This window comes from Myotis yumanensis, unplaced genomic scaffold (genome assembly GCF_028538775.1).
Source record: "Myotis yumanensis isolate MYYU_CA2020_CCGP unplaced genomic scaffold, mMyoYum1.0.hap1 SCAF_16, whole genome shotgun sequence".
Lineage (NCBI taxonomy): Eukaryota > Metazoa > Chordata > Mammalia > Chiroptera > Vespertilionidae > Myotis > Myotis yumanensis.
In genome coordinates this window covers 18,230,483-18,258,369 of record NW_027223767.1, presented here as the reverse complement: position 1 = coordinate 18,258,369, position 27,887 = coordinate 18,230,483, and the positions used below count along the sequence as shown (strand labels likewise).

Sequence of the window (27,887 nt, the reverse complement as noted above, 5' to 3'; positions counted from 1 at the left end):
TCAATAGTTATGCTTCAAGAATACACAAATATTTAAAAAATTAAGTTTAGATCTCTACCTCATATTATTCAGCAAAATAAATTCCAGAGGCAAGTTTTAATATAAATTTTCAAAAAGTAAAATATTGAGAAACTAGGATTATTCAACTGATTTTATGTTAGGAACACTTTTCTAAGTATAAAAACAAATCGCATAAAGGGAAAATGGAAAGACTATATAAAATTTAAAATAATTTGCATTTGAGAAAATTCCATAGACAATGAAGGTAAGTGACAAACTGTACAAAATATTTTCAATATAAATGATTGGAAAAGGGTTACAATCTTTGCTAGAAAGGCCTTTAAAAAAATAAGTAAATTATATTTCAATAGAAAGTGGGCAGAGAACCTGAGAAGATAATTCAAATGTCTATGCGTAAAACTGCCTGAAAATTCCTCTTTAAACATTTTCAAAATCAGTTTATTAGTTACGGTAGTAATTTTCATTATTTCAAAGACCCATTTTATTTTTTACCTTAAAAAGGAATAACTCACCTGGCTGGTATGGCTCAGCGGTTGAGTGTTAACCCAGGAACCAAGAAGTCACCGGTTCAATTCCCGGTCAAGGCACGTGCCCAGGTTGCGGGCCTGATCCCTAGTAGGGGGCGTGCAAGAGGCAGTGATAGATGATGTTTCTCTCTCATCGATGTTTCTAACTCTCTAATCCCTCTCCTTCCTCTCTCTCTAAAATTCAATAAAAACATATTTTAAACAGGAATAACTGAACTTGCTCACCATATTTAATTTCTTATTTTATTATTATTATTTTTTAAAATATATATTTTATTGATTTTTTACTGAGAGGAAGGGAGAGGGATAGAGAGTTAGAAACATCGATGAGAGAGAAACATCGATCAGCTGCCTCCTGCACACTCCCTACTGAGGATGTGCCCACAACCAGATACATGCCCTTGACCGGAGTCGAACCTGGGACCCTTGAGCCCGCAGGCCAATGCTCTATCCATTGAGCCAAACCGGTTAGGGCTTATTTTATTATTTTTAAAAATATGTATTTTTATTGATTTCAGAGAGGAAGGGAGAGAGAGATAGAAACATCAATGATGAGAGAGAATCATTGATCAGCTGCCTCCTGCACACCTACTGGGGATCGGCCCGAAACCCGGACATGTGCCCTTGACTGGAATTGAACCCGGGATCTTTCAGTCCACAGGCTGATGGCTCTATCCACTGAGCCAAACTGGCTAGGGCACTAACTATATTTATTGTTCACTGGAAAATATATTTACTATTCTTGACTCCAAATGTTTTTCTGTCTATACAAAAAAAAAAAAAAGCTAGATTTAAAGTCTAAAGATTTGACATCCTTAAGGATATCTAAAGAATGTGTTATGAGTACAGAAAACAGAGGTCCCTAAACTCTAAGTGATAGAAATAGCACTAATATACATGCGTACAAATTCCTAAGGTAGCTAGTGCAGGAGTTCTGCTTCCAATATGACAAAATAAGCTCCTAGGCAACATATTAGTAAAGACATGGAGAATCTGAACAATACCATTAACCAGTTTGATATTTATAAAATGCAACACCAACAACCACAGAATTACATTCTTTTCAAGAACATACAGTTACGTTCTTCAAGAGAGACATGTGCTAAGCCATAAAACAAGTCTCAATACTTTTAAAAGGGCTGAAAAAATGTAGATTATGTTCTTTGATCACAATGGAATTAAATCAAGAATCGATAATAATATGATATCCAGGAAAACCTCAGATATTTAGAAATTAAACACACTTCTAAATAATACGTCACTACAAATCCTACAAATATCAAAATAGTAAGAAATTATGAACCACTTTATGCCAATAAGTTTGACAGCTTACATGAAACAAATTCCTTGAAAACTACAATTTACCCAAATTGATGAGATAAAAGAGAAAATATGAATAACTACATAGTATATTAAATAAAATTTCAAAAAAAACCCCTCTAGGCTAAGATAGTCTTACCAGTAAATTCTATTAAACATTTAAGTAAAAATTAACACCAATATTCCACAAACTTCCCCCCCAAATATATTTTATTGATTTTTTATAGAGAGGAAGGGAGACGGATAGAGTTAGAAACATCGATGAGAGAGAAACATCGATCAGCTGCCTCCTGCACACGCCCTACTGGGAATGTGCCCGCAAAGGTACATGCCCTTGACTCGAATCAAACCTGGGACCTTTCAGTCTGCAGGCCGATGCTCTATCCACTGAGCCAAACCAGTTAGGGCTCCACAAACTCTTTCAGAAAATAGAGAAGGAGGCAAGTCATTTAATGAGGTCAGCATAACTCTAATGCCAAAACCTGACAAGTTATAACAACAACAAAATTATATCCCTCGTGAATACAGATACAAAGGTCCTTACCAAAATATTAACAAATTCCATACAGCAAATAGGGTTTATTCAAGTAATGCAATTGCTATTTTAATACTTAAAAATCAATCAGTGACTCAAAACTTACCAAGAAAACAAATAACCCAATTAAAAAATGGGCAAAAAGACATGAATAGAAATCTTACTGATCTAGACATACAGAGGGAAAATTAAGCATATGAAAAAATGCTCAACATCAGAGTCACAAGGGGCTTCTAGTCAAGATGGCAGCCTAAGTAAACACGGTACTCAGAATCTCCCAAAACCACATCAAAATTACAACTACAGAACCATCATTCAGAATTGCCTGAAATCTAGCTGAACAGAAGTCTCATAACTAAGGATATAAACAAGAAGCCTCGTCAAGTCTGGTAGGAGAGGTGGAGACATGGAATGAGCTGGTGCCACACCCACGCGTGGCAGTTAAAAACTGTGAGGGATAGCTTGGATGTAGAGGTATTGAGGAGCAAGGGGTCCTGGCCCCACACCAGGCCTCAAGCCCAGGGTTCCAGCACCAGGAAGAGAATTTCCCTGGCTTTAAGAACTAGCAGAGATTATGGCTGAGTGAGATGAAGGGCTTCTAGAATCTCAGCGTTCAGTGGGTACCTGAGTCCCACTGAAATGAGTTCTGCTCCATGGGATCAGCCCCTGCACAGCAGATCATCCATGGCCAGTACTCGTAATCGATCAGCCTGGGGGTAAATCCCTATCATTGATGTGCCAACATCAATCAAGGCACAACTACACCAGGAGAGTGAGCACAGCCCACATAGAATTAAGGGACCCACCTGGAGTGCCCAGCTCTGATGACTCAGGAGGCTATGCCACTGGGTCCTACAGGATACCTACTACATAAGGCCACTCTAGCAAACCAGGAGATGTAGCAGCTCTAATACATAGAAACAAACACAGAGAGACAGACAAAATAGAGGAGACAAACATGTCGCAAATGAGAAAACAGAAAAAAACTCCAGAAAAAGAACTAACCAAAATGGAGACAAGCAATCTACCTGATGCAGAGTTAAAAAAACTAGAAAGGCCTTTATAAAACATAAGTAAATTATATTTCAATAGAAAGTGGGCAGAGAACATGAGAAGGTAATTCAAATGTCTATACTTAAAAGTGCCTGAAAATTCTTCTTTAAACTTTTTCAAAATCAATTTATTAGTTATGGTAGTAATTTTCATTATTTCAAAGACCCATTTTATTTATTTATTTATTATTTTTAAATTAATCTTTATTATTGAGATTATTACAGAGATCCCTCTTTTTCCCCATAGAGCTCCTCTCCACCTGGTCTCCCCGCCCCCCCCCAAATGAGGACAGTGGTAAGGAGCATCTGAAATAACTTCAAGTGTACCAACATTCGCATCATGGGGGTGCCAGAAGGAGAGGGGAGGAAGGGAGGAGGGAGGAGGGAGGAGGGAGGGAGGGAGGGAGAGAGAAATTGAAAACCTATTTGAAAAAGTAATGAAGGAAGACTACCTTAACCTGGTAAATAAATAGACATAAAGTCCAGGAAGTGTAGAGTCCCAAGCAAGATTAATCCAAAGCAGTCCATGTCAAGACACATTATAATCAAGATGCAAAAGGTTAAAGACAAAGAAAGAATCTTAAAATCAGTAAGAGAAAAGCAGTTTGTTACCTACAATGGAGATCCCATAACTGTCAACTGATTTCTCAACAGAAACTTTGCAGGCCAGAAGGGATTGGCACAAAATATTCAAAGTGATGAAAAGCAAGGACCTACAACCAAGATTACTCTACCCAAAAGGCTATCATTTAGAATTCAAAGACAGATAAAGAGCTTCCCAGATAAGAAAAAGCTAAAGGAGTTCACCACCATCAAACCAATATTATAAGAAATGTTAAAGGGGAGGAAGAAGAAAGACGAAAGGAGAAGGAGGAGAAGAAAATGAATAATAAAATGGCAATGAACACATATCTATCAACAATTACTTTAAATGTAAATGGATTAAGTGCTCCAATCAAAAGACATATAGTGGCTGAATGGATAACAAAACAAGACCCTTACATATGCTGTCTATAAGAGACTCCATTCAGATAGAAAGACACAAACTGAAAGTAAGAGATGGAACAAGATATTTCATAAAATTGGAAACAAAACAAAAACAAAAAAGCTGGGTAGCAATGCTTATACTAGACAAAATAGACTTTAAAACAAAAGCTATAACAAGAGACAAAGGAGGACTCAGCAACTGCACTTCTGGGTATTTCTCTGAAGAAATCCAAAACACTAATTTGAAAAGACACATATATCCATATGTTTATTGAAGCACTAGAGGCCCGGTGCACGAAATTCGTGCACTCTAGGTGGGGGGGGGGGGGGTACCCTCAGCCCGGCCTCTGCCCTCTCGCAGTCCAGGAGCCCTCGGGGGATGTCCAACTGACAGCTTAGGCCCATTCCCCCCAGGAGTTGGACATCCTTAGTGCTGCTGTGGAGGTGGGAGAAGCTCCTGCCACCGCCACTGTGCTCACCAGCTGTGACCCCAGCTTCTGGCTGAGCAGCACTCCCCCTGTGGGAGCGCACTGATCACCAGGGGGCAGCTTCTGCATTGAGCATCTGCTCCCTGGTCGTCAGTGTGCATCATAGGAACCAGTTGTTCTGCTGTTGGGCTGAAACCGCCTCTCCGACATCCCCCAAGGAGTCCTGAATTGCAAGAGGCCACAGGCCAGGCTGAGGCACCCCACCAGTGCGATCGGGGCCAGGAAGGGATGTGGGAGGTTCACCAGCCGGGGAGGGACCGCAGGAGGGCTCCAGGGCATGTCCAGCCTGTCTCACTCAGTCCCGATCGGCCGGACCCCAGCAGTAAGCTAACCTACTGGTAGGAGCATCTGCCCCCTGGTGGTCAGTGCACATCATAGCGACTGGTCGACCGGTTGACTGTCTGCCCCCTGGTGGTCAGTGCATGTCATAACAAGCGGTTGAGTGGCCTTAGCATATTATTAGCATATTATGCTTTTATTATATAGAATTATTTACAATAACCAAGATATGGAAGCAACTGAAGTGTCTATCAATAGATGAGTGGCCCTAGCTGATTTGGCTCAGTGGATAGAGTGTTGGCCTGTAGACTGAAGGGTCCCAGGTTCGATTCCGATCAAGAGCACGTACCTCAGTTGCAGGCTCCTCCCTGGCCTGGGCCCTGGTCGGGGCTCGTGTAGGAGGCAACCAATTGATGTATTTTTCTCACACTGATATTTCTCTCTTTCTTTCCCTCTCTTCTACTCTAAAAATCAATGGAAAAATATCCTCAGGTGAGGATTAAAAAAAAAAAAAGATGAATGAGTAAAGAAAAGTGGTACATATATACAATGAAATATGATTGAGCCATAAATGAAATGAAATCTTGCATCTGCAACAACATGGATGGACCTAGAGGGTATTGTGCTGAGTGAAATAAGTTAGACAGAGAAAGACAAATAAATGCTAGATGACTTCACTTATATGTAGAATCTAAAACACAAAATAAATGAACAAGCTGAACAAAATAGACTCTTAGATTCAGAGAATATTTTGATGGTTGCCAGATGGAAGGGGATTGGGAGAATGGGTTAAAAGGTGAAGGGTGCACAACACACCAGTTAAAAATTGCTAATCTACCCTATCACTCAGCAATTCCAATCCTAGGCATTTACTCAAGAGAAAACACACGTCCACAAAAAGATCTGTGTACAAGTATTCGTATCAACTTCATTCATAATAGCTCCAAACTGGAAATACTTTAGATGTCCATCAATCCATTAAATGGAGAATGGTTAAACTGTGACATATTCATAAAATGGAGTATTACTCATCAATAAAAAAGAATAAACTACTGATAAATGTTAACAACATGGAGGAATCTCAAATGTACAATCAATATTTGTTAATTTCACTGTATGTAAATTTAATCTCAAAAATAAAAGTCATAAGCAAATATTGAACTTTAGTTAATGATACATGTACCATTAGAGAAATAGTATTGATGACATAGATAAAAAAGAAATTGATGATGGATGGAGAGAGTTTGATAGATACATGATAAAGCAAGTATATATAATAAAATGAGAATGAGAGAATAAGATGCTGAGGATAAGTGAGCTCATCGTAAAACCCTTTCAACTTGGCAGTATAATAAAATGTTGGAAATCAATTATATCACTAAAAATAACACAAGATACATTTGGACGCAGTGGACATGGTTGTTTGAATTTAAAAAAAAGAAAATCTATCTTTTTCTCTGTTGTCTTCACTAAATGGCTGTTTTACTATTAAGGAAAACATAGTAAGTGCTAGAATGTTGGTTTGCCACCTAAAAGAGTTGCCAACTGTTTGTGTCATAACATTGGCTCTTATATAAATCCCCAAATTCTAAAGCTAGAAATGTTGCAAATTTAGAGGCAGGAGTGGGAACTGAGAGAGAAAAATTTGGTTCTGGCACTGGGTGGGAAGGGGCAATGACTAAGCTAAGTTAGAAGTGGCCGGCCACTCAGAGCTCTCAAGCTCCAGAAGTTCTGTGTCTGGATGTCAGCCCTACACACTGGCTTAAAACCTCAAGAAACTAGAAGATCTCACCAGTGGGATCAGCCAGAGCAGCTGAAACACGTCCCTGTAAACAATAAATGTTTATCTGGGCAGATAACCTGGCAGATAGCTGCGTCCTGATCTTAGGCAACTTGAAACCCCACAACAGGAGGCTGAGCACAGAGGAGCCCTTTTCCTTTGCCACATGGATAGGAAGGCAGAAATGGAAGGTGGTCCTGGCTCCTACTACGAGAGAGACAGCAGGAAGCCACTCTGCAAATGCCAGCTTATTCTCTACTGGGCGATGGCCAGATTCCCTTAAACACAAAGGGTGGGGACAGGGAAGTCAAGTCAACCAATACTAAACAATGCCACCGCATGAAGCTGGCTGTTACACCACAGCCCTGAAGGTATAAGAGGCTCTGGCATGTTGGGCTGCTGCCACAGGAACCACACTGGCTAAGGGCTTCCCCAGGCCTGGGTGGGAGGCTTGTCACTGACTCCGGCCACACACACAGGCTCAGTCGCCACCTCGGTCAGTGGCAAACAGCTGCTGAGAGGGGAGGGGCAGACCCAGGGGTGCTGTGATCTGCACAGCAAAATCTGCCACTTTAGGAGACTCCAGACAAGCTTCATAAAAGCCATATGGCTTAAACCCCATGGAGATACCAGGCGAAAGAGCTGTACAAGGGAAAGAGGCAGCTGGAAGAGAGGAGTGGAGGTGTGTTGATGGCAGACTCCTTTCAATGACAACTGTCTCTGCAAACAATTTTACTACTAGTTCTGAAAAGCCCACTTCTTAATTGAAGGATTAAATGTTGGCACTGGTTATTCCTCTCATTTATATGCCTCTGCCTACATTCCTCTTGGGAAGGGAGAGGACAGGGAAGTAGAACCCCCAGTTTGCCTAAAGGGAAAGTTCAGCCTTCGCTCATCAGACTATGACTCTCTCTTCCAGGGAAGAGAATGGAGATAGTTTAACAAGGGTTCTTTGCTCTGAAATAGTACCAAAGTTAAGCCAAGGAGAACAATAGGGTGTGGATCTGGGATAGAACCTAAAGGAGTGCAGGAATCAGAGAGTGAGAATTTTCATCTGTTTTTTTTGAGGGGTTTGAGAGGGGGGAAGAGTTGGGGGAAATGTCAATCTATTGTTTTTACTTCATTTGCACTTATAGCTGCTTTATAATCATTTCCTGAAAACACAGTAGGAAGAGAGTGGTATTTGCTCACCCCACCCTCCATCTAACACTGCCCTGGCGATCCAACTATGTGCTTTAAACTGAGAAGAGGCCAGCTTTTTGCCTTTGGCAGCACTGAAGGCCAGACATTACCAGCACTCCTGTGAACAGCTCAAGGCTCCACCCAAGTAAGACTGCACACACTGAAATCCAAGAGGAATATCATTCCAGCACAACAACCCAGAAGAGAAAGCGGAGAACTGAGGAGGGTGGGTGGGACAGTTGGGACACTTCTAAGTTCTGACACCAGGACACCCAAGTGGTTAGAGTTGTGATAGATGAACTGTAGTGTGGGAAAACCCAAATGCTATAATTAAGAAGTTATCTCTACACAAAGAGAGGGGTGAGAATGAGGGTGGGGTATAGGTTATAGGGTAGTAAGGTGGAGAAATCATTTTTAGAGAACTGGGTAGCTGCTGAGTTAGTCCAATTCTGAATATACAAGGGAGTTCCAAGTCTCTTTTTAGGAGAGGCTGATGTGGAGAGGTTATGGCAAGCTGGGACATACAAGTTCTGTTTCTGGTCTAGAAGTTGACTGGAATACCCCTCTGCAGAGGAGTCATAATAGATTGTTTATACAAAATGCCACAAACCCACTGCTCCTGGCTGTCCAAGGCTGAAGGCATACTCTTCCTGGAGGGCTGTGTCTTGATAGCCTCTAGGCTCTAAGACTCACAACTTTATTTAAGTTTTCCTGTTTACTCTGAGAAGATCTGCAGATCTTGCTATGGCGTCTTCAGGGAGATGCTAGGGAAGGGGGCAGCAGTGAGACTGCTGTTAACAGTACTAAGGACACAGCACTTTTGCATCCTATATTATTTTTTTATTTGGCAAGAAAGTGAGACTGGATATAGAAAGGGAGTTTCCTACTTAAATTAATTAATTTTAATGTTTATCCTTTATTTAATTATTTTTGTTTCTGATGTGTAGGGATTTCTTAGACTTTTGACCCTCATGGTAAATGGAATTAAAAGCACAACAATTCTTTGCATGTAAGAGCACTTTGTTGTTATTCCCATGAGAACAGTATCAGAGTGAACAAAGTGTAAGTGCTTTAAAATAATAACCATCTTCATTTAGAGAGGAAATTTCTTCTAAAACATATGCCTCATTTTGGGCACCATGATCTCTGCTTACATGGAAACTGGAAAAGACAAAAGGAGGCCCATTTCAGCCAGGGGCAGTCTGTCTTTTGCTAATTTTTTGAAAGCAATAGGCTCTCTTTGGTGCCTCTAATCATACTTTCCATATGATGCAGTCATCCTGAGGCCAATGATGATTCAGGTACTACAAGGTCTCTGCAGATGTCACCATAGTCCAATATTTTAGAAAGAAATGCAAATCTCAGGATGATTCTCTAGGGCACTGTGGTTCAACATGGTTATTAGCCACATGTGAATATTTAAACTTAAGTTTAAATTACCTAAAATCAAATATAATTAAAAACTCAGTTCCAATAAAGAGAAAGACATCCCATGTTCATGGTTTGGAACACAATATTTTTAAGGTAACAATACTACCCATTCAATGTGTCCCCATCAAAATCCCAATGGCATGTTTTTACCCCCAGAAACAGAAAAACAGACCCTAAAATTCATATGAAACCTCAAGGGACCCCCAAATAGCCAAAACAATCTTGAAAATGAAAAACAAAAGTTGGAGGACTGACATTTCCCAATTCCAAAACTTATTACACAAAGCTACAATAATCAAAACAGTGTGGTACTGGCATAAGGACGTACAGACTAGTAGAATGAAATAGAAAGCCCAGAAAGAAACCTTCACATATGTGGTCAATTGATTTTAAACAAGGGTGCCAAGACTATTCAATAGAGGAAAGGACAGTTTTCAACAAATGGTGTTGGTAAAGCTGAATATCCCCATGCAAAAAAATAAAGTTAGACCTTGTAACATATAAAAAGATAAACTCAAAATAGATCAAAGACCTAAATGTAAGACTTAAAACTAGAAAATGCTTAGAAGAAAGCACAGGGTAAAATCATGTTTCCAACCTCAAACATGTTGTATTCCCAAAGGCTTCCTTTTCCAACTTTCCCATTTTTAAAATTTATTTATTTATTTATTTATGATTTTTAGAGAGAAAGGGGAAGTGGGGGGGGGGGGGGAGGAGAGGAGAGAAACATTTATTTTTCCACTGATTCCATTGGTTGCTTCTGTATGTGCCCTGACTGTGGATTGAACCCACAACCTTGATGTATCCGGACAATGCTCTAACTAAATGACCTACCCAGCCAGGGCCCAACTTTCCCATTTTAATCAACAGTAGTTCAAATCTTCCAGTTATTTAGATCCAAAACTCTGTAAAAAATATTAAATTCTCCCCTCCTTTAATCTATTTATATTTAAAGAAATACCAAGTCATACTATAATGCTGCTCTCATATCCGTCCTTTCCTTTTTGTTACTACTGCTACTGGTCTGAGCTAGATTCTCATCACCACAATCTTAGCTATGAACACTGCTCTCTAACCCACCAGCTCTTTCTTTTACTGTTTCTCCCCTCCTTAATACTGCTACCAGAGTAGTCCTCTGTATCTCCAATTCTGTTAAGTCATTCCCCAACACTTATTTTTGGCTTTTTAAAAAAATATATATATTATTGATTTTTACAGAGAGGAAGGGAGAGGGATAGAGAGTTAGAAACATCGATGAGAGAGAAACATTGATCAGCTGCCTCCTGCACACTCCCCACTGGGGATGTGCCTGCAACCAAGGTACATGCCCGTGACCTGAATCGAACCTGGGACCCTTGACTCCGCAGGCCGACGCTCTATCCTCTGAGCCAAACCGGTTAGGCCCTAACACTTTATAATATAAAAATATAATGTATATTTTATACTTAAAAATTTTACTTCCCACAACTCTCCACTGAAGGTTGTCTTTTTACCATATCACATTCAGATTTGATCCCAAGTTTCCTCTTGTGTACTCCCCTACCAAATTAATGACATAAAACGAATATTACATACAAAAAGAATAAGTGGCTTGCAGGTAGCAGAATAAAAGCACTTAAGAAAATCGCCGAAACCGGTTTGGTTCAGTGGATGGAGCGTCAGCCTGCAGACTGAGGGGTCCCAGGTTCGATTCCGGTCGGGGGCATGTGCCTGGGTTGCAGGCACATCCCCAGTGGGAGATGTGCAGGAGACAGCTGATCGATGTTTCTCTCTCATTGATGTTTCTGGCTCTCTATCTCTCTCCCTTCCTCTCTGTAAAAAATCAATAAAGTATATTTAAAAAAAAAAAAAAGAAAAGAAATGAAAAATAAGATGCATCTCCCATAAAATAAGAATGGTCAAGAATATGTTCATTTTGGGTGTAGGAGAGTAAGAATAAGAACACACTGAGGAGCCGGCTAGCGAGGCTCAGTGGTTGAGCATCCACTTATGAACCAGGAGGTCACAGTTCGATCCCGGTCAGGGCATATGCCCGGGTTGCGGACTCGATCCCCAGTGTGGGGAGTGCAGGAGGCAGCTAGCTAATCAATGATTCTCTCTCATTACTGATGTTTCTATCACTCTTTCCCTCTCCCTTCCTCTCTGAAGTCAATAACAAAATATATATATTTTTTAAAAGAATACACTGAACTATTTTAGAAAGAAAATGATAGTTCTACACTAGAAATTTATTAATGTATATCCTATTGACAGGTCAAAAAAGAAAGACCACATGAGCATCAACATACAAAAAAAAATATTTAATAAAATTTAATCCTCATTTATGATTAAAAATAACTCAGCAAACCAGAAATAGAAGGAACCATCCTTAACCTGATAAAAGATATTTATCAGAAATCTATGGCAGCTTTGACTGAGCAGCTCAGTTGATTAGAGCATCATCCAGATGGGCCAAGGTTGTGGGTTTTATGCCCAGTCAGGGTACAAACAAGAATCAACCAATGAACGCATAAATAAGTAGAGCAACAAATCAATGTTTCTCTCTCTCTCTCTCTCTCTCTCCTCCCTCTCTCCCTCAAATAAATAAATTAAAATTTTAAAAATCTATGGCAGCCCTGACCAGTTTGGCTCAGTGGCTAGAGCGTCGGCCTGTGGACTGAGGAGTCCCAGGTTCGATTCCGGTCAAGGGCATGTACCTTGGTTGCGGGCACATCCCCAGTAGGGGGTGTGCAGGAGGCAGCTGATCGATGTTTCTCTCTCATCGATGTTTCTAACTCTCTATCCCTCTCCCTTCCTCTCTGTAAAAAATCAATAAAATATATTTTAAAAAATCTATGGCAAACATATCTAATGATATTACTTTAGATGACTGCTATTAAAGTCAGAAGCAAAGTAAGGATTACTATTATTATCATAGTAATATGCTGTTATTGGTATTACTGCCACTATTAGTACTAATAATAGTAAGATTGGTAGATAGAAGATTAACAGAAAAAAATAGTACTCATATTTATACCACCAATAGTCAACTAGAAAATACAGTATTAAATTAGCAACAAAAGCTATACAAGGATTTTATGGAACAGATTATAAAACATCTCCAAAAGGTATAAAAGATGACCAGTAGTCCGTCTGGTGTCACTCAGCGATTGAGCATTGACCCAGGAACCAAGAGGTTGCTGGTTCGATTTCCAGTCGGGGCACATGTCCACGTTTCAGGCTCAATCCCCAGTGGGGGTTGTGCAGGAGGCAGCCAATCAATGATTCTCTCTCATCATTGATGTTTCTATCTCTTTCTCCCTCTCCCTTCTGCTCTGAAATCAATAAAGATATATTTTTAAAATATATATTAAAAAAATAACATCAGTATATCATGTTGATGGATGGGAACTCAATATTGTAAATATGGCAATTCTCCCTAAATTAATCTTTAAATTCAGTACAAATTACAAACAAAATCCCTAAAGAGTTTTTGCTGAAATTTGAAGTCATTGGGAAGAAGGACTAGGAGGAGTCAAGACATTTCTATAAAACAATAAGAAGTTTTAAAGATTTATGAAACCAGAATGATGGTACTGACTGGCCCACTGGATCAGTGGAACATAACAGAGAACCAAGAAACTGACCCACATATAAAGATTTTGATTTATAAAAATAAATTCCAGACACCAAAGACATAAATGTATAAAGTAAAATGAAATTTTTAGAAGAAAAAAGTGTAGGAATGTGTATGTTCAATCCTTTGAGACCTCAGGGTAGATAAGGTTTTCTTTCTTTTTTCTTTTTTTCAGGTAGAATTGCAATTCTTGTTACCATTTTAACCTAACAATAAGTGGTATAAAAAAAATCAAACGACAAAATTTTTTATGGAGATAAAAGTAAACCTTTTACCCAACAAAATATTTAGCTTTGGCTTCATTATTAGGGCAACTGACTTTTCCATACAATAAACAAGCACATTTCTACTAAATGCCTTACAGTGGACTTGTTTTAATTAAACGTTTTTTATTATGGAAAAATTGAAACATACACAAAAGTAGAGACCAGAATAATAAATAAATCTGATGACTATGATCCAGCTTCACAATTAGCAATACCTGGCCAATACTGTATGCACAACCAGGTAGCATTTCTTAAATAAGATATAAGATAAAATCTAAAGCAAAAAGGAAACAGATGATAAATTTATCAGAAAAAATTTCTACACAAATGAAAACAGTATAAATTTAAATGATAAACCATAGATTGAGAGACTGTCAATGTACATAGCTGACAAAGGATTCATATCCAGACCTACAAATCAATAAGAATCGATCAGAAGAAATGAGAGAAAATGAGCAGAGAATATTAACATGGAATTCAAAGAGGTAACTCAAATGACTAATAAACATAGGAAGAAATGCTTAACCCCTCTAGTAATCCTATATAATAAAGAGGTGATATGCAAATTAACCCTCACACCCTCACAAGATGGCTGCCTACGACCAGGCTGGCAGGGGGGTTAGTGAGGGACGACCAAACAACTGAACAGCAGGCTGCGTGGGGCGACCAGGCTGGCGGGGGGGGGCCGTGAGGGGTGATCAGGGCAGCATGGGGGGCAGTTGGGGGTGACCAGGCTGGCAGAGGGGGGCAGTTGGGGGCAACCAGTCCGGCAGGGGGGCAGTAAGAGGCAACCAGGCCGGCGGGGTAGGGGGGACAGTTAGGGACAACCAGGCCGGCGGGGGGGGGGGGGGGGGGGAGGGACAGTTAGGGGCAACCAGGCTGGCAGAGGGGGGTAGTTGGGGGCAACCAGGCCAGCAGGGGGAGCAGTAAGAGGTGACCAGGCTGGCGGGGGGGGGGGGGAGGGGGCAGTAAGGGGTGACCAGGCCGGTAGGGGGGGGCAGTTAGGGGCGATCAGGCCGGTAGGGGGGGCAGTTAGGGGCAACCAGGTCAGCAGAGTGGGGCAGCTGGAGGTGACCAGGCCGGCATGGGGGGGCAGTAAGGGGTGACAAGGCCAGCAAGGGGGGCAGTTAGGAGCAACTAGGCTAGCAGGGAGGGGGCAGGTGGGGCGACCTGGCCAGCAGCAGGGGCCAGTTAGGGGTGACCAGGCTGGAGGAGGGGGGGGCAATTAGGGGTGATCATGCCGACATGCAGAGGCTGTGAGAGGCGATCAGCCGGCGGGGAGGGGGGGTAGTTAGGGGCGACCAGGCAGGCAGGCAGGGGAGCAATTAGGAGCCAGCAGTCCAGGATTGTGAGAGGGATGTCCGACTGCCGGTTTAGACCCGATCCCCAGGATCGGGCCTAAACCGGCAGTCGGACATCCCCCAAGGGGTCCCGGATTGGAGAGGGTGCAGGCTGGGCTGAGGGGACCCCCGCCCCATGCACAAATTTCGTGCACTGAGCCTCTAGTAAGGAAAATAAAGCCCTGGCTAATAGTGTGGTTCAGTTGGTTAGAGTGTCGTTCATACATGAAAAGGCAGCAGGTTCGATCCCTGACCAATCGATGTTTCTCTCTCACATCAATGTTTTTCTCTCTATTAAAAAAAGTCATCAGTTTAATATATAAGGTAAATGAAAAATAAAACAAGATATGATTTAAGAACCATTAAATTGGCAAAAATTAAGATTTGAAATGCCTAGTGTTTGTGAGAATGTGGAAAAGTTGGAATATATATATATATATATATATATATATATATATATATATACACACACACACACACACACACATATTCATTTATTAAATATATTTTTATTTCAGAGAGGAAGAGAGAAATAGAAACATCAATGGTGAGAGAGAATCTTGATCGGCTGCCTCCTGCACACCACACACTGGGGATCGAGCCTGCAACCCAGGCATGTGCCCTTGATCCTTCAGTCTGTAGGCTGACACTCTCTCCACTGAGCCAAACCAGCTAGGCAGTCCTTCCACTTTAATGGTAGTAAAATTGTAGGTCAAAGTAGCAATGCTGAAACAAGGTTATATGACTAAATCAACTTCCATAGTTAGTCTCTTATCAAATGCCCCATTTTATTTCCTTTAGGGTATTTCACAGAAGCTGAATTTATTTTACTTTTTTTTTTTTTTACTTGTTTACTACTGCCTGTCTCCCTTTAACTAGAACATAAGGCCATGAAGTAAGAGAATGTGTCTGTCTCACTCAGCACAGAATTCCTAGCACCACAAATAGTAACTGCTCAATAAATATCTAATGTGAAATGAATGCCAGAAGTCAAGCCTACCAGAGTAATCTAAGGGGAGATGTCAAACTGGGTTCAGGCCTAAACCAGCAGTCAGACATCCCTTTCACAATCCAGGACTGCTGGCTCCTAACTGCTCACCTGCCTTCCTGCCTTCCTGCCTGATCGCCCCTAACTGCCTTCCCCTGCCGGCCTGATTGTCCCTAACCACCTCTGCCTCAGCCCCCACCACCTTGGCTTTGGCTGGAAGGACATCCAGAAATGTACAGTCTAATTAGCATATCACCCTTTTATTAGTATAGATAACTTATATAATTATAGAGCTCCTTTAATCTTTGCCTCAACCCTATGATAGTTCTACTACTATCCCCATTTTATTCACACAAAAACGAAGACACAGAGAGGTTAAGTAACCTGCACACTTAGTGCCAGCCTGGAATGAATATGGGTGGTGCTATTACCAGCTACAGCTAGAACTTGAACATTAGAGCAGGAGAAGTGGGAGTGAAGAGAAAATAAAAATTACATTTGGAAACAAAGTTTCTATTAACAAGATAGAAACTTTGAATCTCTGGATTCTCTGCCGACACCTAATTAATTACCTAGCATAATCTCAGGCAAGTTCCAACATGAGTTCGGGGATATGAACTTTCTAAAAACCTAAAGTATGTCATTTCATCACTTTAACCAGCTTCAGGTTTGGGAGAAGGACAGAAGAAGAAAGAGCACAGGGAATGGAAAAACAAGAGGACACATCAAATATATTGCTTTTAATACAGCTTCTGAATAATCCTGAGGAGAATGTCATGCCCATAGGGCGGTGTCTGGAAAGGTTCTTCTATTGGGCCATGGTGAAATCCACACCTGACTTTTGGGCAGTTACAACACTTCCCCATGAGGCTATGCAGAGTAGCAGTGGTTCAGAGGATGGGTTCTGGGCTAGACTTTTTGGGCTTGAATTCTGACTCTGCCATTTACTACCTGTGAAAATTTAGGCAAGTCATGTAGCCATTTGTATATCAGTTTCCTTAAATACAAAAGGGAGGCTAATCATGGTACCTATCACATAGGGTTGTTGTAAGGATTAAATGTTTTAATATATGTAAAGCTCTTAGAATAGTACCCAGGACATAGCAAGTCCTCAGTAAATGGTAGTTTTTATTGTAATTATTTATCTGGAAGACAGAGATCTTATGTTTAATTCTTTGGGAAAAAATGCTAGCCCTGGAGGCTTGGATGACTAAATCATTAGCTAATAAAACAGAGACAACATGAAACAGTGGGACAGCACTAGACCAAAAATCAAAATGCCTGTTTGGGCAGAGATTGCCAGTTACCTCCCAATACTCAGTCTCCTCTTTAATAAAATAACTTTTATTTTTAGCTGGGTACATTTCTGTCCAACTAGGTAACTATATTTCTAGCCTTCTCTGCAGCTAGAGCAGCTATGTAACTGAAATGTAAGTAGAAGTTTTATGTAAAAAAAAAAATCAAAGAAATCTTTTTAAAAGTAAAAGGGTTCCTTTTCTGTCCTCTTCCTCCACTATGCTGCCTGCTGATGCTCTAGCAGTCATCCTGGGATGGGGCCACATTCTATGATGATGTAGTTGTTAGATGGAAGAAGCCTCAGTGTCTGCCAACTTGGTGGGGCCCTCGTACTAGCTTTGGACTACCTATTTCAGTACTCTGATGTGAAAGCATAATACCTTATGTATTTAGGCCTCTGTAGTTGGGGTTCATATTCACTCAAACTTAATACTTAATGATAAATGAGTTCTAGCCTATTATTATTATTACTATACTACAGGCCCGGTGCATGAATCTGTCAGCCAGGTGGGGTCCCTCAGCCTGGCCTGTGCCCTCTCGCAATCCAGGATCACTTGGGGGATGTCAGACTGCTGGTTTCAACCTGATCCCTGATGTAGCAGTGCAGGAAGCGGAAGGCAGCCAGGAGGAGCCCAAGCCAGGCAGCACACTGCTCCCGCTGTGCCTGCCACCACCACAGGCTCAGTAGCACTGCCGCGGAGGCGGCTGCTCCCGCTACAGGAGCACGCTGGCCACGAGGGGGCAGCTCCTGCATTGAGTGTCTGCCCCCTGGTGGTCAGTGCGCGTCATAGCGACAGGTCGAGCAGTTGATCGGTTCTAAGGGTCTCTTAGGCTTTTATACACACACACACACACACACACACACACACACACATATGATCTCAGACAAATTAGTCTTTCCAAATATTAGTTTTTTCACCTGTAAAATGTAGATAATACCTCATAGAGTTGCTATTGGAATCATGTGAAATAATACATTTTAACAGTACTATAGAGAATGCTGATATAATTTTTACCAATGAAAACAAGAGACAAACTCAGAAAGGAAAAGCAGGTGGTAATGATGGGAGGCCCAAAGATAAAGACTAAGAAAAGAATTAGAAAAAGAGTCTAGGAAAAGACATTAGCTTGTAAGAGCAGGAAACTTTCTTACAGATATCATGAAAATTGATCATTAAGCAAGATAATACCCTATTTCTTGAATCCTGCTTAAAGACATTACTAAATTAGCAATAGGAATCTCAAATTTTCTACTCCTTGGGAGTCCATTATTTCTGATGCTGACTCATTCTTAATTAGATGACTTTTGCCCTTCAAATCCCAATGTCTCCTTCCTGTCATTACCCCCAACCTTACTAATCAAGTCATACTTTTTGACTTTACCACAAAGCAGAGCTATCCAACAGAACTTCCAGCAATGAGGGAAGTCTCCTATACCTACTCTTAACAATATGGTAGCCATTAGTCACATATGGCTATTAATCACTTGAAATATGGCCAGTGTGACTGAAGAACTACATTTAAACTTTATTTAATTTTAATTTAAACAGACACACATGGCAAGTTGCTACTGTTATTGGACAGTACAGTCTATATAGTGAACTCTAGGAAAGAGAAGTAAATTGTATAGTATTTCCTCATCCTATTTGATTTACCCCATTTCTTGTCAATACCTACACTAAAATGCTTTCTCTTAGCCTACTCCTGGTATGGCCCTAAATCCTGGGAAGAGTCCCCATTTCCATATTTGGGAATTGGGTTTATTATCTTCTTTCCAGAGGAATAGACATATTTTTCATCCCCCCGCCCCCAGTCTGAGTGAGAGAGACATTCTTAGGGCAAAGCTTTACTTAACACATCAGAATAACTAGGTTCATGGAATACATACACACACAGCACCAAAGATGATTAATTCCCTGAAAAGGCCAATTTTTTTTTTTGCTTTTTTTTTGTCTAAAGACATCAGAAATTCAGTTATTCATGGTAAGTTCCTATGTATCTAAAGCAAGTCTAGTATGCTCTTTTAATTAAATAAGACAGGAGGAGAAACAGGCTAGTTCTGCTACTAAGAGAAGATCAAACTACAAGAAATGGCCTGAAGCAAGGTTAATGGCCATGGAAAGCTGAAAAGCGTGGTATGGTAAATAAAGCTGTCAAAATAAGCAATGTGTCAATTTGAGAAGTAGTATCTTCATGATGGGGGATGGGAGGTTGAGTAAAATAAAACTGCAGGTGATTTAACTCCTAATGAAGGTCTAATACCTCCCAACAATGCTAACCCATTCCCACAAAGAACAAGTAATCATCAATTTACTGGCCTGCTCCACCTGAATGAACAATGCTAGACATTTTAATTAAGATACATAAGTATTTCAGCCTAGGACTGGGCAACTTCTCCTAGGTGTCTACTATCAGGCTGACAGGTAGGACAGAGAAAAAGCTCCAGAAGAGGGTACCCGAGGTGGCAATAATACAGACAAATGTTTTTCTAGCTCCAGAGATACACACTAGAACAGCGGTCGCCAACCAGTGGTCCATGAGGTTCGAAAGGTTGGCGACCGCTGCACTAGAACAAACATCCTGACCCTGATGACCTCTCCAGGCTGCTACTCAGGTGCTCGTGTTTTAGATGTGAGCAAAAGTATAATTCCTTCTAAACTCCTTGAAGTGAATCCAAGAAATGATCTGACAGTACTTGCTGCAGATTTCCCTTAGAGGCATACCAGCGTGACCTTTTTCAAATGCAAATAGACTGACTCATTATAGCTGTCAGGTTTCTTGGGGAGGAGTTTAAAAGAAAAGACAACACTCCCCTCTGACTGATCTGAAGAGTATGGCTGCCCTTGATTAAGTGATAACCAGGAAAAAAGAACACCTGGAGAATGACCGCTGTGAACAGAAGGCTCCAAGGGACTGGCCTGGACAGAACTTAATGGGAAATGGAAATCTCTGGCTCTGAAGGTTCTTGTTTGAGTTGGACCACCTTGGCTTTGGCAGCCCCATCCTCCTTTGTTAGCTCAGGTATTCCCTGACCTTAGTAGGAGAATCCCAAAGTCCCCTAGACCTCTAAGTCAGATCTCCCTAGTCTTAAGGCAGGGAGTGCCTATAAAACGTGTCATCCAGTTATGCCCCCCCTGGCTCTTGCTCACATAGGAAGTATTTATCAAGCCCTCATGAGGTCAGCAGCACCGCACTAGATACTTGGGGATGTCTGTAAGAGTAGTTTCAAGGGAATCACAATCTAATGCTCATGTGTAGTTTTAAAGGCAGATGCAGGCAGAAAGGGGTGAGAGATGACCCAGGAGGACTGTGTCCATACTCAGAAGATACCTCCGGTCTTTCTAGGGGTTGTTATATCACAACATGGAAATTGAACTATTTAGTAGGGGGATGGGAGAAAAAACAACCTGGAATTTTAGAAATGAGAGGAAAAAAATGTGGGGTAAAGGCAGGTTGCAGTTGGGATTAGTAAAAATGACAGTGGAAACTTGAGATGCTTTCAAATATAAAGGCCAGGGAAGGGAGGCCTGGAAATTCAAACATGCCTAGATTAAGAAGTCTGTCCCAACCTACAGGAAGTTTATCCCTAACATCTAAATAGTCATGTTTTAAAATCAACAAGTTTGGGAGTTTTCAGCTGCCACTGACCGGAACCCCTCGTGGCTCTGGCCCACAGTAGAGAGACTGTGCCCAGCCAGAGGAGATGAAGACATGCAGCCGGAAGCCAGCCAGCCAGCCTGACCCCTCCCAGCTTCGGGAGGAGTTTTGAGTAAAATGCTACCCAGCCATATTAGTAGACAAGATGGTTTAACCCTAGCAGCACAGGGCTACAAGGTCCTGCTTCTCAATCAGTAGATTCAGAGAGTAAGTGGTCTAGCATGCAAGAAGACTCCCAACAATGAGAACAGAAACTTGCCAGCAAGTTTAGCAGGCCCTTTGGCCCACATTGCTCTCCCTCCCTGTCCACTATAATTGTATATTCATGTTCACAGTCACATATTTTAAATTTTAATATAATCATCTCCTAGAAATTACTGTATGTAGCCTCTTGGGATCTAAAGCAATTAAGTAAAGATAAATTTCTTTCATGGAGCAAGCTGTCAAAGGATGAAGCAATTTCATTCCCCATTTGAAGTGGAAGCTTTGGGTCATGCATGGTTTATTTGAAACAATGCCATCACCTAAAGCTGCTGATCTTATCTTTGACTCCGTTCTCCATTTCAAACTGCTGGAGATGTGTAGCGTGGCACTGCCTGAAGTCATGACATCTGGCTCAAGGCCAGCAACAGAACAAGCCAGCTCCACTTCAAGGTTTCAAGCATAAGAGGACAAAAATATTAAAAGGAGATAACTATATAGGTGAAGTCTACCAAGCCCTAAAAAGGGGAGATATTCCCTGGGCATCAGGTATAACTACAGAGGTACCCCAACAATAAGGAAGTAGTATAAGAATAGGCAGAAATGTCCGTAGGGCGAAATACATGGCAAGGAATACATGCCAGATTTTTCTCTTCTGGGAGACACCAAACTAAACAAACAGTGGGGCCTATTTCATAAACAACATGACAGATGGAAAGCATAGCAGGCTGTGAGAAACAAAAGCCCAGGGTTCTAATCCCAACACTACAAGACTGTGTGTGAGATTTAGGGGAAAGTCTCATTAACTCTTTTTATTTTTTAACTTTATAATATACATTGTGTTACTTAGGTAGTAATATTCAAACTTTTTAAAAGCCATTGAAACTTTCTTCAGATGAAACCCATGCACATCAGATCATGTCTGAGCACTGCTTTCTAACAGGAACCTTGAAGAACTAGAATTGGCTTTCAAGTGTTAGTGCACTAGAATCACCAGGAGAGCTTGTTACAAGAGACTGTTGGGCTCTATCCCCAGTTTCTGATTCATAGGTCTGGAATAGGGCCTAAAACATTATATACCTAACATGTTCCCAGGTGAATCTCTGTGATGCTGGTCCCAGTATCACAATTTGAGAACCAGAGGTATTGAGAAATCTGGCCAGCAGAAAGCTCTAGAATTGGATTGTCTAATACAGTGGTTCTCAACCTTCCTAATGCTGCGACCCTTTAATACAGTTCCTCATGTTGTGGTGACCCCCAACCATAAAATTATTTTCGTTGCTACTTCATAACTGTAATTTTGCTACTGTTATGAATCGTAATGTAAATATCTGATATGCAGGATGTATTTTCATTGTTATAAATTGAACATAATTAAAGCATAATGATTAATCTAAAAAACAATATGTAATCATATATGTTTTCCGATGGTCTTAGGCGACCCCTGTGAAAGGGTCGTTCGACCCCCAAAGGGGTCGCGACCCACAGGTTGAGAACTGCTGGTCTAATATAATAGCCACTAGCCAGATGTGAATATTTCAATTGAACTAAAATTAAAATTTGTTTCCCAGTTGTACTAGTCACATTTCAAGTACTTAACAATCACATTGTCGCTAGTGGCTACCATATAGGATGGTGCAGAAATAGAACATTTCTATCATCAAAGAAAATTATATTTGATAGCACTGATCAAGAATCTATTTGATTGTGATGGTGAAATGTTCACCCTAGAGAAAAGTAAACTGAAGGAGAATTTCAAGTATACTAAGATGTGTCAGATATAGGAAAAAAAAAAAGATTGTAACTTGGCCAGGGCAAAAATTGTTTTTTAAATGTACACAATAAGCACATGAAAAGACACTTATCATTACCGGTCATCTGGGAAATGCAAATCAAAACAACAAAGCCCTAGCCAGGTAGGTCAGTGGGTTAGAGCATCATCTTGATACGCCAAGGTTATGGGTTCGATTCCCAGTCAGGACACATACAAGACTCAACCAATGAATGCATACGTAAGTGGAACAACAAATTGATATATATTTTTTCTCTCTCCCTGTCTCCCTTCTTCTCTCTCTAAAAATCAATCATTTAAAAAAAAAAAAAGGCCCTGGCTGGATAGCTCAGTTGGTTAGAGTGCTGCCCTGAACGCCAAGGTTGTGCATTCAATCCCTGGTCAGGGCATATGTAAGAATCAACCAACAAAAAAGCAAACAAACAAAAAACCCCACAATGAGATATCTAGGATGGCTATTTAAAAAACAAAACAAAATACAGAAAATAATAAGTGTTGGTGAAAATGTTGAGAAATTGGAACCCTTTGTGTATGGCTAGTGGGAAATGAAAATGGAGCATCTATTGTGCAAAATAGTACAGCAATTCCTCAAAAAAAATTAAACATAGAATTACCACATGATCCAGCAATTCTACTATGGATATATCTCTTAAAAAAGTGAAACTTGGACTTGAACAGATATCTTAAATAGAAAGGAAATTTTGACATGTACTATAATAGGATGGACCTTTAAGATGTCATGCTAAAGCCCAGCTGGAGTGGCTCAGTGGTTGAGCATCGACCTATAAACTAGGAGGTCATGGTTTGATTCCTGGTCAGGGCATATACCCTGGCTGTGGACTTGATCCACAATAGAGGGCGAGCAGGATGCAGCCAATCAATGATTCTCTCTCATCACTGATGTTTCTTTCTCTCTCTCTCTCTCTCTCTCTCTCTCTCTCTCTCCCCCTACCTCTCTGAAATCAATAAAAACATATTAAAAAATATTACGCTAAGTAAAATAAGCCAATCACAATGAGATAAATATTGTATGATTCCACTTAGATGAGGCTTGTAGAGTAGTCAAATTCAGAGACAGAAAGTAAAATGGTGATTGCTAAAGGCTGTGGGAAAGGGAGGATAATAGGGAGTTAATGTTTTTTAACTTAAAAAAATTTTTTTAATTGATTTTTTAGAGAGAGATGGAGAGAGAGGGTGAGAGAGAAACATCAATGTGAAAACATAACATCAATTGGCTGCCTCCTGCATCCATCTACAGGTCTTTTTCATTTTTCCCAACTGAAACTCTGTACCCATAAAATACTAACACCCGCCCTGGCTGGTGTGGCAACTCGGGCATGTGTCCTGACCAGGAATCAAACCAGCAACCTTTTGGCACACAGGACAACACCCAACAAACTGAGTTGAGCCACACCAGCCAGGGTGGGAGTTAGTGTTTTATGGATACAGAGTTTTAGTTGGGAAAGATAAAAAAGGCCTATCGATGGAAGCTGGTGATGGTTGCAAAACAATGTGAATATACTTAATGCTACAGAACTATACACTTAAAAACTGTACAGTTTATATTATACATACTTTAACAATTTATAATTTAAAAAAATGGAATGAACCTCTTTTAAAGAATAAGACTTTAATTAGAAGAAAATCACCCTTCCTAGCTCCTTACCCTCTTGAAATATCTAGTATAGGTATTTTCCAGCTTCTGGTACTGATAACATCAGGAAGAACAGATTAACATTATCAATGAACCAAAGCTGCCCTGTGACCCTAGCACACTGGGAGCAAAAAGCAACATAGGCAGGCTTGTAAGTTACTCCTTGACTTCCTGGTCTGATTCTCAAGGCCAAAAACTATCCTCGGCACCGTCTGCATGAGATTCTAAGTTAAGGGAAGAAACAACAAAGCATTCCTTTAGTTGTCTGCTTATGGGTTGAGCCCTCCAGGAAACAGAGCTGACTTAGTTCTAGAAGGCTAAAACTTGCCTTATATCAAAATGTAAGCCAGTGGCAAAGCAACAATTCCAACATTTAAGTTCTATGTCCACAGGACTTTCATGTTCCCATGAGCAGGGAGGATCCTGCTGTTTTGTAATCCTGAAAGGCAGAACTGCCTGTTCTTTAGTGTTCAGTTTAGCCTGAGGGCTAGAAAGAATTACAGGTTGGACCCTGGGAAGAATGTCTTCTTGAGCCAACCGCATTCATACTCGTGATCTTGAGCATGAAGGGCATAATATCAACGCACTGGACAGACGATGTTAGTGTCCTTCAACTGTGTTCATCAAGATCCCCCCAAAAACACAGTTATGTCCCCACCTAGTTAGACGTAGCTAATCTTTCAGAAGATTATATTCCCTTGACTCTTAGATGTTATGGAAGTGATCAGATCCAACTCTGATAGCCAACTTGAAATGTTCTTTACTACATTGCACTTGCTGTTCCCAGAGTTAGACAGAAGGCAAATCACTGTAGGTCTCTCTGCCTACCTGAAGTGTAATTAGAAAGTAATTAAGACATGTTTTTAAAAAAATCACAAATGAGTATCAGAGTAGTTAGGGTACTTGGTAGTCACACCTTACACTGAGGCTGTGAAATACTCTTTTCCCCATCTCTCAAGCCCAGATCTCATGAGTGTGGGGGAGAATTTAAAAAAAAAATCACATAACCCAGCTGTGACACTTCCTTCCACATATACCTGTACATCTGTTTCCTACAGAGTGCTGCTGCCTCAAGTGAGATGCGTGAGGCTTCTGTAGATGCTGGGGAACAAGATGGAACAAAAATGCTTCACACCTGGCTCCCAAATTACAGGAACGCTGGACTGGGGCCAACATAAGCTGGCACAGCACCAGCTGAAATGGACATCAATTAAGGAGCCTGTCATCTTTCAAGACTGCAGGGTCTTTTTTCACTCCACGATCCGCACTGCTCCACAAACCAGCCGCGGCACCACTGGTAGAGTTTTCCAGATGGGATCATTTCCCTTAGATTTCACACTTGCAGATTTATTGCAGAACTTGTTTTTAACCGCTCCCTTTGTTTTTAAAGCCTGAACTATTATTCCACATTACAGTTTTATCTTTAATTGCTTTTATTTGTCCTTAGTAAAGTGAGAAATTTGTACCTATACAGACAGAAAAAAAAAATTAAGCTTGCCTAAAAGATGCTTTGCTTACAAAATGGCATTAAATAACTGAGATTAGTAATGGGTCAGAAATTCTTCTCTGTATACATCACTCCTACTGGGGTCAGAAGCCAGAGAGCCTTGACCAGACTACATTATCCTGGAGAAACGGGCAGACCTCTAGGGCTAAAGCAGGCCTCCTCTAACCATCACATGCAGTGTTAGTGATCCATGTCATGTGCTGAAAGAAAAAAAAAACTCTGCTGTGTCTAGCCAGTGGCAAATGCTGTTTAAGATAAACACGTTAAGAGTGTCAGCAATTAAAAAGTGACAAGATTGCACATACCACCTTTTCTTGACTTTTGTCCAATGGGGTAAGACATATTTTCTCCCCTGTACCTAAGTGGGCTGCCTTGTAGAAAGAATTCCATGCAACATGAAAGAGTCCTATGATGAATAAGTATCTCATCCACATTTAATGTATGTTCTGAGAACTGAATTCCATTGCCTCAGGGGGCTGCCTGTTGCTGCCAATTTGCTTCTCATGGCAGAACCCTGTGTGGCAGAGCCTTGAGTAGGTTCTGCTGATGCTTGTTTAGAAAAGAGTCCAGCTGGAGATGAAAGAAGCTCTTCAAAGTGGGTGACAACTTGGAGGCTATCACTTCAGGGCTTCGGAATGATTACTTATCAAAAATGACTTCAGTCTGGAATATACTCTGGGCAAGAAGCTGGCCTTCCCTCTCATATATTCCATGGAGTTTGCAGAGCTGGAGAAGCCTAAATGAGTTTGGAGTGATGGCAGAAACTAAAGAACCCAGTTGAAGGTAAGAGCCCAGAATCCACATCATAGGTGAGGACCGGAGAGAGAGGAATTAAAAAAAGGTTCAGACATTTGTCTGTACAATTCAATCTCGGCCCACTCCTTCCCCCTCCTCTTTTATTTTAAATAAACAGCTTCAAAAGGGGTGTCCTCACATCTTTCTGCTGACTAAGGCCTTAATTTCCTTACTCTCCTCTACCAAGAGAGCCAGAAACCTCTAGCTCCCAGCATTTAATCAGTCAAAACTTAATCTCTGAAGTGAAAAGACATGCCACAGACTGAGAGAAAATATTTGCAGTACACATATATCTAACGAAGAACTTGCATCCAGAATATAAAGACCTCTCAAAACTCAGTAAGAAACTAAAACAATCCAATTTAAAAATAGGCAAAAGATCTGAAGACACTTCACCAAAGATATACAATGGTAAATAAACACATGAAAAGACGCTCACCATGATTAGCCATTAGAGAAATGCAAATCAAACTGCAGCAAGATACCTATTGGAATGACTTAAAAAAAACAAACAAAACTGTAGTACCAAGTGCTGGCAAGGATGTGGAGGGACTGAAATTCTCATACATTGCTGGTGGGAGTGCAAAATGGTACAGCCACTTTGGAAAACAATTTGGCAGTTTCTAACAAACACACACACCAAATGACTTATACATTCATTACCATAAGAGAAATGAAAACGTAAGTTCACATAAAAAACTATACAGAATGTCTGTAGTAGTTCTATCCATAATCGCCCCAAACTACAAACAACCCAAATATTAATCAACTGGTGAATGGATAAATAAATTACGGTATATCTATACAACAGAATACTACTCTACAACAAAAAATAATGAATTACTAATATGGGTCTCAAATGTGTTATGCTATGTGAATGAAGCCAGAAAAACCTAATTACTATATGGTTTTATTTATATGACATTTTAGAAAAGGCAAAGTCATAGGGACAGAAAACAGATCAGAGGTGGCCAGAGGCTATGAATGGGGAGAAGGGTTGGTTGCATGTGGGAGCTTTTGGGTGATAGAAATGCTCTAAATATCTTAATTGTGGTGATGGTTACATGACTAAGTGCTTGTCAAACTGCATAACAAAGAATAGATGTAAACAAACAAATAATTCTTGGTCTCTGGGGAAGGAGATGAACTGGAGCAGCATCACTCCAGTCTGTG

General features: G+C 40.7%; 1 protein-coding gene across 1 annotated transcript in view; it reads right to left on the bottom strand.

Annotated features, from left to right (window-relative positions):
* Positions 1 to 27,887, bottom strand: part of SMG6 (SMG6 nonsense mediated mRNA decay factor) — a 214,971-nt gene that overhangs the window by 54,357 nt on the left and 132,727 nt on the right. The window lies entirely within an intron of this gene.